Genomic DNA, 12,480 nt, shown 5'->3' on the forward strand with positions numbered 1-12,480 from the left:
GTGTTATTGCCCCTTGCCTTTCTCTACATTTTATCCTTCCAAATATAAGAGAGTGCTTAAAAAAGACGTCTATTTGAGAAATGCCCTGTAATTCACATGCTAGTATGGGCACCCCGGAATTCAGAAATGTGCTAATAACCACTGCTCCTCAACACCTTATCTTGTGCCCATTTTGGAAATACAAAGTTTTTCTTGATAGCTATTTTTCATTCTTTATATTTCAGCAAATGATTTGCTGTATACCAGGTATAGAATGAAAATCCACTGCAGGGTGCAGCTCATTTATTGGCTCTGGGTACCTAGGGTTCTTGATGAACCTACAAGCCATATATCCCCACAACCAGAAGAGTCCAGCAGACGTAACTGTATATTGCTTTAAAAATCTGACATTGCAGGAAAAAATTACAGAGTAAAACGTAGAGAAAAATTGCTGTTTTTTTCACCTTAATTTCAATTCTTTTTTTTTCAGTTGGTATTTTCTGTAGGAAACCCTTGAAGGATTTACACAAATTACCCCTTGCTGAATTCAGAATGTTGTCTACTTTTCAGAAATGTTTAGGTTTGCTGAGATCCAGCATTGGTTTCATGCCCATTTCTGTCACAGACTGGAAGGAGGCTGAAAGCACAATAAATCTTAAAAATGGGGTATGTCCCAGTAAAATGCCAACATTGTGTTGAAAAATTGTGTTTTCTGATTCAAGTCTGCCTGTTCCTGAAAGCTGGGAGGCTGGTGATTTTAGCACCGCAAACCCTTTGCTGATGCCATTTTCAGGGAAAAAACCACAAGCCTTCTTCTGCAGCCCCTTTTTCCCATTTAAAAAAAAAAAAACACTGTATTTTGGCTAATTTCTTGGCCTCCTTCAGGGGAACCCACAAAGTCTGGGTACCTCTAGAATCCCTAGGATGTTGGAAAAAAAGGACGCAAATTTGGCGTGGGTAGCTTATGTGGACAAAACGTTATGAGGGCCTAAGCGAGAACTATTCCAAATAGGCAAAAAAAGGCCTGGCACAGGAGGGGGAAAAGGCCTGGCAGAGAAGGGGTTAATAATGCATAACACTCATTAATAATTTTAATTAGCTTATCTGCTTCAGCAAGAGAAACTGGCCATCAGAATGAAGGTCAACAGTTGTAAATAGGGAGTGGGACATCCATGTTGCCATGTCCGTGGAGGAATAAAAAGCTGGTAATCGGGGAGGCCTACCAGTGGAAAATTGGGCACATGTAATGGTTTGCAACGGGAAAGGCGATGAATTCTCAGCGTGCAAGTACATGCCACTGTGATCTGGAAGGACCAAGGAGGTGGCCAGCACCCCTAGAAGGAGATGGTTATGAAAAGTCATGGTTGGAAGAACACCTCAGGTTCATAGGTCTCACCGATGCAGGGTCCCGCCTTTCAAAGAGAGAGCCACTGCAATTGTGTCAACAGAAAGTATGCTTCAAAGGAGCGAGCATCAAGTCTACCCTGGCCCACTGGAAACTATAGTTTCTTAAGGTTGCAATGATAGTTAGAACCACATAAGATATGGATAAAAGGGAGTCTAAAGGATGGGGGAACTAATGGAAAGTAAAAGTGGACATAATATTGGGCACACAATCATCTTGGTTAATGCTCTCTTGCCAATTGGTGCAAGTGGGAGAAAATAAATACCCACAAAGGCTGTACATAAGTTCCCTTCGTAGAGGTCTGTGGGCGAATGGTATAGCTAGATCCCCAGATAGTGGATTGCCTTCAGGCACCAGTTGAGTTGTATCTAGCCAAGAATGATGGCATTCGTAGGTTGATTGGGACAATGGGGATAGATGGCTGATTTGGACCAGTCCACCCATAATCCAGGGCAGTTGCAAAATTGGACAGAGCAACATGAATAAGAATAAAGTCTGTCTTCGCCTCTCGAAGGTAAAGGAGCAGGTCATCTGCATACATACAGACAGCATTTGTGTGGTCCTCCAAGGGAATACCTCAAGATTGACCCTCACTCCAGAGCCTTATAGTCAGTAGTTCCATCGCTAAAGCAACCAGGAAGGGAGAGAGTGGGCAATCCTGCTGGGTGCCAAGACGTTTGGAAAGGAGTCCGATACAATGTGATAAAGTCAGACTAAGAACATTGGGTTCTCGGTGAGCAACCAGGTGTAAGCCAGAAGACATCTCCCAATGCCCATACATTTGAGCACTAAAAAAAGGTAGTTACTTGAAAGCATATCAAACTACTTTTCCAAATCGAATATAAGACAGGCGATACTTTGAAAAATACATTCCACTTGACCCTGGATATGGAAGAGGCATTAGATATTTTGTGAGATATTGTGCCCAGAGACAAATCCATTTTGATCTATGTAAATGGGGGACTGCACAACTTGTAAGTATCTAGTTGCAAGGATTTTTCCCAAAATGTTATAATCAGCACCTAAGATAGCGATGGGCCGATAAGATTCCAACTGTGTGGGGTCCCAGTTGGGTTTAGGTATTAAAATTAACAGGGGCTCTCTTAGGGAGTGGGGCACTTCTCCATATTCGATGGCACTTCATGCATTGCTACTAAATGTGGTGCTAATATTGCAGAAACTTTGAGTAATATTCTAAGTGGAGACCGTCAAGACCTATGGCTTTTAGTGAGCTAGATCTTTGATGGCCTGTGTGACTTTTTGTGTAGTGATCAGATGTCTAAAGCTATTTTGGTCAGCGGGTGTATAAATGGAATGAGGATGCCTGCCAAAAACTCCAGCAAGGCAGCCTGAGAGACGTCAGAGGTGTGTTGGTAGATCATGTAGTAAGAATAGCATTTCTGCAGTGTCTTGCTTGAGTACATACAAGAACTCCTAAGCTTCAACAAATCTCAGTGATGGGGGTAGTGGCCATGCCCTGCCTGATAAGTCAAGCAGATAGGTATCTGGCCTTCTCCCTTTCCACATGAACCTGGCTGCATGGGCTGTCGTAGGTGCTTGAGCAGTGTAGTATAGTCAGATTTCACCGTTAAATAGGTGGGACCAACAGTGGCATCCTTATCTGTCCTGCTCTTGAGATCAGCAAGTCAGGTTTCACTGATGGTTATTTTAATTTTCAGGGTCCTGTGTATCACAACAATTTCTTGCATACAGTTGCCCCTAATGACTACCTTAAATGCATCTCAATCTACGTGTCTGGTAAAGGCAGTGTTGCAATTCTTGGTGAAATAGAGCCTAATTTGGGTCTCTTGGGACGCATGAAAAGAGGGGTCTCATAGGAAATCGCATGGGGGACACTGTAACAGTATTGATGGGTGTGAGGTTAGCCAATATAGATCCAAAATATGGGAGGCATGATTTGAAATTAAGCAGCCTGAATAGTGTCACCCCATAGACATTACAAGCAAAAAAATTGATTGAGGCGGACATAAAGGTTATGTGGGATGGCGTGTAATGAGTAAAGTCTAGTGTGTGGGTACAGTGCTCTCCAAGCATCTATTAAAGACCAGTGTTGGGAACAGTTACAGAGTCTGGTGGCTTATGTGACAAGGAGGGAGTGTGGTAGCGGGGGTGTGATCTATCCTAGATGGAGTCCAGAACATAATTGTTGTCGCCCTCAAGGATCCAGGAGGCTTGCGTCATAATAGCCAATTATGTGGAAACGTCTCTCAGAATGAACCCTGCTCTACATTTGGTGTATATATGCTACCAATAGGTGACCATCCACTTGACCCTCCAGCAGGACATGTCGACCCTTTTTGTCAACCGTAACACCAAGTTCCTGGAAGGGGACCACCGGTCCCACCCATAGGCAGAGTAAGTGGTGGCATGGACAGTGCCTCACATGCACTTGCGCAATTGGCCAAGATCATCAGCTGTGGCATGGAATTTTTGAAGGAGAACAACTTGGACTCATCGGCATTTTGCAGATGAATAGATAGCATATCTCTACCTGGTTGTGTACATCCCACAGGTAAATAATCTTATGTCGGTGTCTGGCATCTTGGAAAAAGTATAACAACAGCTTGTGGGTGTGGGGGGAGGAAAGTAAATGCCGCTGTCCAAAGAATTTCACAATGACGTTCTGTGCCTCAGGTTTCATGCTCACTGTTCTAGGTCTCAGGGCAAATAGAAGAAAAAGATAACATATGATAGGAACGATAACAAATGGTGAACAAGTGATGGAGTTTACTGCAACCTGGATAGGCCCAATCTGGGCATAGTAAATACATACTTTATAGGTAGATGGGGGTGGCTTGTTCTGTGCCTGAGTATTATGTCTAGTATGCCCGTAGTAGCAAGTGGTATAATGATGTTGGGCCCAGAAGACTGTGGGAGGTGGCGATCCCTGCCTTAAGGGTTAACTGTGTGAAGGACTAGTGAATCTGGGTGCAATAAGTTACAACTCAATAAGGTTTGCCATTGTTTGCCCTGCCTAAGGTAGTAGAAACGGAGAGAGAAATAAATTGGGAAACATAATCATACTGATTTCAGTAATAAAAGCATATGTGAAAAACATGAAAAAAAACAATAGCATCCATACAATTAGACCATGTTATCTGCTGTATGTGTGGTCACCACTGGAGGTTGCCGTGAATCCTATTGAGCATCATCCGACGCAAGGTAGCTGTCTCAGACGTGAAGATGTGAGGGCCAGATTCTACATCAGAAGATGCCCCAAAGAGCCCAGGTTGGTCACCACCTACACAACCTTTCGATCTGCAATTATCTGGCCTAAATCTAGGGAGGCAGTTGTAGTGAGGTGGAGGGAGAGGGACACTCCAAATTCGTCTCTCCGGTTACATTGAGGGTGCTCTGGGGCCCATTGAGGGGGATTTTCAGAGTGCTGCAGGGCACGGCTGCCAAAGTGCTAGTCCACCCAGTTTCAGGCCTTCCTGGGATCCAAGAAAAAAGTAGTTGTTTTTTTGGAGATGACCTGCAGCCATTCTGGAAACAACAACAAATATTGGATTCCATGTTGATGAAGGTGACGTTTGACCTCCAGAGATAAGGTACGTCTTTGTTGCACTGAAAGGATATAATCGAGGGAGCATGACGGTTTTGTCCTCAACACGAAGTGGGCCTGCAAGTCTGGCTGAGTGGAGAATGGAATCTCGATCTTCGTAGTACCACAGTTTGGCTAACACAGACCGTGGCAATGCATTTTGGAGAGGCCGGGAGAGGTCTGCAACCTGGACCCTGTGCACCTTTTCAAGGGAGTTAAAAAGGAGTGAGGTCCACTGCCAGAGTGAATGACTTGAACCAGTTCTCTAGATGCATGATGGGAGCTTGGCCCTCGACTTCCTGTGGTAGGCCCAGGATCTAAATGTGGCTCCTGCGGGAGAGCCCCTCCATGTCCTCTGCCCATCTCTCAAACTGCTGCACCATGATTCACAGGTCTCGGATCACTGTTTCATGATCAGCGAGTTGGGACTGCATTGGCGAGAGACTCTTTTCGCCCCTGATACCCTATCCACTAGTTTGCAGTGGTCATCCTGCAGGAAACTCAGTTGTTGATTAAGGTTCTGAATCTTGCCTCCATGGAAACTCTAGAGTGTTCAATTGCTGCCAAGACTTGATCCAATTTATCAGACATGGAGGGGGATGAGGTCACCTCTGGCAATGGTGTATCAGGGGTGCCAGCAGCTGAATATGGCGCTGGAGTGGTATTATGCAAGTGACCCATAGCAACTGCCCAATGGGGGTCCAGAGGTGATTAAAGTAGAGGGTGAGGTGAACTCCCCGGGGCATCCCTGTAAGGCTAGATGGTCGCAGGGAGTAAAGCCTGCAAGCAAAGACAAGAAGTGTCATCATCCAGGGTCTACTAGATGGCAAGGTTGCGGCACCCGTAGGTCACTGGAGGGACTATACACCAGGTTATAGTTCTATGGTACGAAGAGGAAGCCGAGCCACCTCGGGCCCTCACTTGTAGCCCCCTCCACAGACACAGTTCAGAGCCCACTTAAGGGCCAGTAAGCCTTAGATGCACAAGGACCTGGGAGATTTTGCAACTAAAAATGTAGCAGGCCTGTAAGATATTGTAGTGACCCAGGAGATATCTGCAATAGAGTAGGGGGTCCAGGTGCTGTTGTTGTGAGGAAGTCAAGCCAGCCCAAAGCCCACTTTTGATGCTTTCAGCTAGAGCCAGCTCTTTCAGGAGCCCCAGAGGAGATCGGAGGCCCCAGAAATGGCCCTACACCACCCCAAGTGAAGGCCTTTAGTGATTCATGGGGAGAAACAGTCAGTTTCAGGGCCACCAACAAAGAGATCCCTCTTATCCACTAGGAGAGGGAATAAGGTCAGACAGCGTCTGGCCAGGCTCACGATTTAAGGAGTTGCAGAGTGTGTCATTGCAGTGACATAGTTGACCTTGACCTTTTCCCGGGTACTGGCACTGGTTGGTGGAAACCACAAGTTTGGCATGAACATTCTCCACTACAATCACAGCTTCAGAGGGCCCAGGCCACAAGGGGGCCCTGATGATGAGCTTGAAGGGGGACCAAGCAGGAGAGGGTTGGGGCCTGTCTCCCAGCAAGGTAGTGTAGCAGGGCTCTGGGCCCATTGAGGGAAGTTCCAGACCCAGGCGTTTGTCCAAACGTTCCGGGGCCCTCACCTGCTGGCAGTGCATCCACCAGCCTTCCCTGTTTGCTAAGGCCACTGGAGCGGGATGTATTAAGTCTGCTAGGCCAGAAAAGCTGTCTGGATAATGCAGGGTTGGACAGGAAGTAAGGGCCAAAGCAGGAACAGCCCTGGTCAGCATCACAGCAGTGGGTTTGAGTCAGAAAAGGCACAGACTGCTCTTGCCTTGCGGGAGTCACCGCACCTCGGAATGGCACTGTTTGTTTCTCTGTCTTGTTATGGCCAGGGTCCTCCAAAATGGCGCAGCCCAGTGCCTAAGGTTGCCCCAACCTATACTGCTGTTTAATCATGTAGTTCACTGGGCCAATGACATGGATATCAATCAATTAAATGGGCGATGGAATGGAACGCAGTCAGCTTGCATCCGTCATGTTTGCCATCCAGACCATGCCCCAGTAATGCTAACGAGTGTGTGTTTGATTACAATATGTTATTCAGAACTGCATTTGGACATTAATGTTGTTAACAAAACATAGAAACTGAAAAATTTCCACTCACTGAAAGCTGCAAAGGTATGTGTATTACAGCTTCAAGGTCATCCTGCCTTGTAAGAATTTGACTTGGAAGGAAGTAGTTATATTTGTTTGCCTTCTGTGCACTTCTGCGAAAAGCTTACTGTCAGCATTCTGAAACAGGTTTTGATTCACAATTGCGACACACAGGTTGTGGCTTAAATTTTCTCAGGCGAACGTCCAAACTTGGCAAAATTCAAACCCGGCAGCTACTCCTGGTGTATGGGGTTACTGCATTACCTGCTGGCTTGGCATAGACTTCTTCTGTGAGGTCACCGATACCACAGAGGACCCTTCTGACATATTGACTCTCTCCTAAGGCTCAGGCAAGTCTTTGCACTTTGTTGGCACAGTCAATTCCACTGCGGCCCACTCTGGCACACCGGGTCCACAAGGTGGTATGAGCTTGGTGCTCCCCATATGGCACTCAATGTATAGCGCAGTCCACAGTGGACATCTTCTGCCCCACAGGGGTAATCGAATCACTCTGACACATGGGCACTGACCCGATCAGTGCACAACCATCTCCTCACACCTTGCTCTGGAGCCCTGTCGGTGGAGCTCCCTATTGGAATTCACTTCTTCCAATGTTCTCCACTTTTTCACAGGGCACGCTGGTTTTGTGCAGCTGGTAGGCTCTGGTGCTCCAGCCTTCAGGGTGAGCAGTGTTGGTGTCCCTGAGCAATGTGTCACCCCCCCCTCCTCAAACACCCCCTTCCCCCCAGCAGGCAGACTACCAGGCCTTGCCTCCAGTCCTGGTCACAGGCAGTATTCTTGCAGAGCTTAACCATCTCACACAGCTCTTCTGGCTGCTTGGCAGATGACTAGTGTTGGGCTCTCAACCTCCCTTTCTTACAGTCTAACCCATCTCACACAGCTCTTCTGGCTGCTTGGCAGATGAATAGTGTTGGGCTCTCAAACGACCTTTCTTACAGTCTATTTCCTGACACCAAATTTGATTTATGGTCTGGGTCTTTGAAGTTTTATGTTGGGGTTCTGCTTCTTTGAAATATAACCTTTTCTCTTCTGCCTCTTCAAAGACTGTCTCACACAGCAGGAGAGACTCTGAAGCTGATAGTCCCACAACAAAGGCCTTGGGAGTGACTAGAGTTCACGCCTCAATATCAGCCACAGTCATAAAGTGCATCAAAAGATTATTTTATGATTTCTTTATCAGTCCCATCTTCTTCCTGAGATATGTTCAGGCCCCTTCCTTGTGATCTGTCACTCAATCAAAGAGAACTCTTTTGATGTGTACAGAGAGGATCTCTCTCTCTCTCCTGCTTCCTTTAGTGTGGCCCATCCAGTTTACAGGGATGCAGCAATACACACATCTTTTAGGGAGGATTCCTCTACTCATGTCTTCATCAGGCAGGCTTGGGCTTCCTAAATAGAACCTAGGGTCTCCATGTAATAAACCATTGCAGGCACACTTGCACTCAGTGTTGTACATACAAGGCACACATTCTGTCCAGAACTACTGCCACCTTCTTTTATTGTGCCACCCCAGGTACACACATCCGAACACATAATCATTCTAAGCATAGTGCTCAGTCCTGCATGTTTTCTATATTGTGCTATAATTTGCAAATATACACACTGCCAGCACACGCACTCACCATGTGCATGCTTCTCAACACCTCTCTTCATGTAAGGTACTTTTTGCAAACACACATACATAAGCACATGCTTTCATTGCACATGCACTATACAGCACTACACCTTTCAAGGAATATTTTTCTTGCACACATAAATACATGCAGTAGGTGCCCTAACCATGCTTATACTGCACAGTACTACTCTATCACTGTGCTCTACCCTTTCCAGGCCCACATACATCCAGTGCAATCACCACTCCTGTGCTGCACAACACTCTACATCCAACACATGTAGACCAAGGGTGAGTAAACCTTACTGTAGCAGAACGTTTAAAAAGGTGAGTGAGCCTGTAGCCCTCACTCCAGTGACACAGGGTAAAGAGGACCTGTTCACTTTCTGATCACTACATGATATACTGCCATCACCATACTTGTGCTGCTTAGTTGAGGTGGCATCATCACTCAAGCCTCCTCGCTGATTGCCCCAGGATAACCTGCTTTCAAATTTGGAGGCACCCCCTTATGCCGTTGGTGGCCATTTTGGATTCAGACAGCTGCTCCAACCTGCAATTTTTCCTCAGCTGACCATCTGGCCCCAGATTTCAGCCGCTGGACTTGAGGAGGCATCACCACTCACACACCACTGATGATTGCCCCTGCCATACCTGCTTTCTACATTGGAGGAGCCCCCTTTAGGTTCCTCGTGGCCCTCTTGGATTGGCACAGTTACACCTAAAGCTCACTTCTTGCCACATTGACCTTTTCCTGATGCTGCTTACACTCCTGCTGTTTGATTCACAGAGGTGATCCTTCCTCATTGCTACTTCTTCTGTACCACAGGCACCATGCCATAACCTGCTGCCCAACCTCTTTGCCAACTTATTTTCACAGACGCAGTAACAGGCCAATGCCCATCTACACCGTTTGTCCCTTCTAATACAATGACTACTCTGGATGTGATCATTCCAGAACTAAAGTCCATCAGGTTGCTGTCACTACAGTAGAACAGACCAAGTCCACTTGCTTTTACTCAGCAACACCAGGGTAGGTTTGCAGAGATTGATCAAATGTCTTGCAGTTTATGCTGTTGATAATGGCCTTTTAATTGATATCAATAAAAGTTATCTCATAAAACCACCACATTTTTTGAGCAAACGTAAATGGCATCTTAATAGTGACACAATACATAAGGCATTAACATACACATGCTTAGGCATCAAAATAGACTCCAGGAACTCGTTCATCCCTCAAAGGGAAGCAATCAGGGGAAAAGCCTTAGCATTTTATTCAGCTTTGGCAAACACTCTCCGGGTTGTTATTTGCAACTGCTGGCGGCAGTCATGAAGGCAAGACTGATACCATCCCTTTATTATAGTGACATTATGGTGGTCTCAAATGCTAATTTATTTACATAAAATCATAATAAAAACCTATAAAACCGTGTTTGGCTGGGAGAGATCCCTACATTGGACTTGTTTACCAAAACAACAGGAAAAAGATCACCAGGGGGACATGGTATGTCATTTGTGCCATCAGTCAAATGAATCATTGCTGTATATTTAATGAATTTGTCCCCGATTAGACCTCCTGTGGAGGACCGTGTTAAGGAAAGAGTTCAAGTAACTAGAGATTAGATTGTACAGACCAGCAGTAATAGAATTGTTTAATCCGAAGAACATATCACTTAACATCTGATTGGTGCAATTTCTTGATATTTTTAAGGATATTGTTAAAGAGAATCCGGCTGTTCCCGGAGCAAAAAAACATTAGCTAAAAGTGGGCACTTGAAGGACTTATGGAAGGGTTGGGTTGTTAGGGAATGGCAGACCCCTTTTACCCCCCACCCTTCCTCTTCGTATCAGGGTCAGTCAAAAGAGACTCATCCCCACAAGGGCCCATAGACATGACAGGTTGGTAGGGGTTATGAGTTCCATCCAGCCCCTAGCCCGTCTCGTTGTTCCTGGGACCCTTATTAAAATTTTAAATGAGAGGCACTACTTGCACTTTATTTATTGCACTAGAAGTCCAACACTTTAAGCGCCCATTTGACCAGCTAGCTAACATATGACAGTTTTTAGGATTTACACACTGCACTTTTGATTAAGTATCAAAAGTCTTAAGTCAGCATGTTTTTAAATGGATCTATTGGTAGCACGTCTAGGTGTCTTAGCACTGAGTGTCTATAATGCAACTCTACTAGTTGGGGTCGCTAGGTAGCAGCAAGTCTTATTTAGACCCTGTCCCTTTTTTCTGTCTCAGGGTCAGCAAGTTAAGGTTAATTCTCTGAAGGGTCCACAGACATCGTTGGTTGCTAGGGCTATGAGACCTACCCAGCCCCCATCGTACATCATGACTGTCGGGCCCTTAGTATAATTTTAATCTTGGGTAGATAGGTATTATTTGCACATGACCCACTGTACTAGTACTCCAATGTTCGGTTGATCAGCACATCAATTATGATATTCCCTGAAGGTTGTGTGCAGCCCTATTTATCCAATGTCTTTTGGTCGACTTGTTTGTAAATTGATTTTATGACATTGCGTTTAGTTATATTAGCTTTGTGTGTTTATAATTAGATTTTATTAACAGGCAAAGTTGATGGTTTTAATGGATATATTGGCATTCTGGGGCACCCACCAGTTAGCACAGTGTAGGGAGATATCTTAGCCCTCCGACTGTGATAGGTGCCTAGAAGCCTGGGCTCTCAAAAATGAAGGTCATATAGATAAGGAGCACTGGTCTCTTATTAATTGTCATGTTTTAAATTGTTGAATGCATGTTTATAATTTTATTTTATTAGTGGCATGTTTATGGTACTATGTAATAGTTTATGGTTTTAATTGACTAATAAACTAAACTTTGAACGGGAACTGGAAGTCCACAGTGGTCACAGAACAAATGAGGCTTTGCATGGATTTCAACTCTTTCCAACACCAACTTGCTCACAGTGGATGCGGGGGTAATGGAATTGGGAGCAATGATGGACTGAACTCCGGATCTGGGCTTTGAACTACGGAACCTGCAATGAGGCATGTCAAACCTGGAGAATGTAGCCAGCACAACCACATCCACCTTTTTGGGGTACCAAAACAGATTGAGGGTCTGAATGCCAACCCCCCAGAATGCCACTTTTGACCCACCTCTTGTGTTTCACAGGGTGCACTGCCTAACGTCAAGACGAGAACCCACTCCAGATGCCTGATTAAAGCCTGTCACCTGCACCATGACCAAGCATATTCCATCATCCAAATGTTCCGCCGACATGGCCCTTATCTCCATGATTGTAGGAGAATCACATAAATAGCTGACTACTACCCAAAGCCACTCTTCTTCTGCGGTAGCTCCTGGCTCTACACCTGCAGCTAAAAGCTAAGGGTCTCCGCTATTGGCTTCTTGAACCAGCAATTATGCTCACTATGGATGACGGCATTACTCCTAAATATTTTGGTCCCACCCTCCTGGACTGTTTCCTAGACTCAGTCGAGGACTCCTCGATGGTTGCAACAAAGACTCCTTCTTCTGTGCTCCAAGACATATTCAGTGCAAGCCCCCCACCATCTCCACGACATGATTGCTAAATTGGCCATAAAATCATCCCTTCTCATTGCGAGGAGCACCTATGCTCCTAATAACCTAAGCACACCGTCTTCTTTCATCTTCATAGGCTTCTTGTACTCTCTGGATGGACATTAGTCCTATTGGTGGGACTGGAACATCACCCAAAAACCCTATCTTTGGTGGTACAGCCCATCAGAGCTTAGACCCAGCAGAGATTGAATGGCATTGC

Source organism: Pleurodeles waltl, chromosome 6 (genome assembly GCF_031143425.1).
Source record: "Pleurodeles waltl isolate 20211129_DDA chromosome 6, aPleWal1.hap1.20221129, whole genome shotgun sequence".
Lineage (NCBI taxonomy): Eukaryota > Metazoa > Chordata > Amphibia > Caudata > Salamandridae > Pleurodeles > Pleurodeles waltl.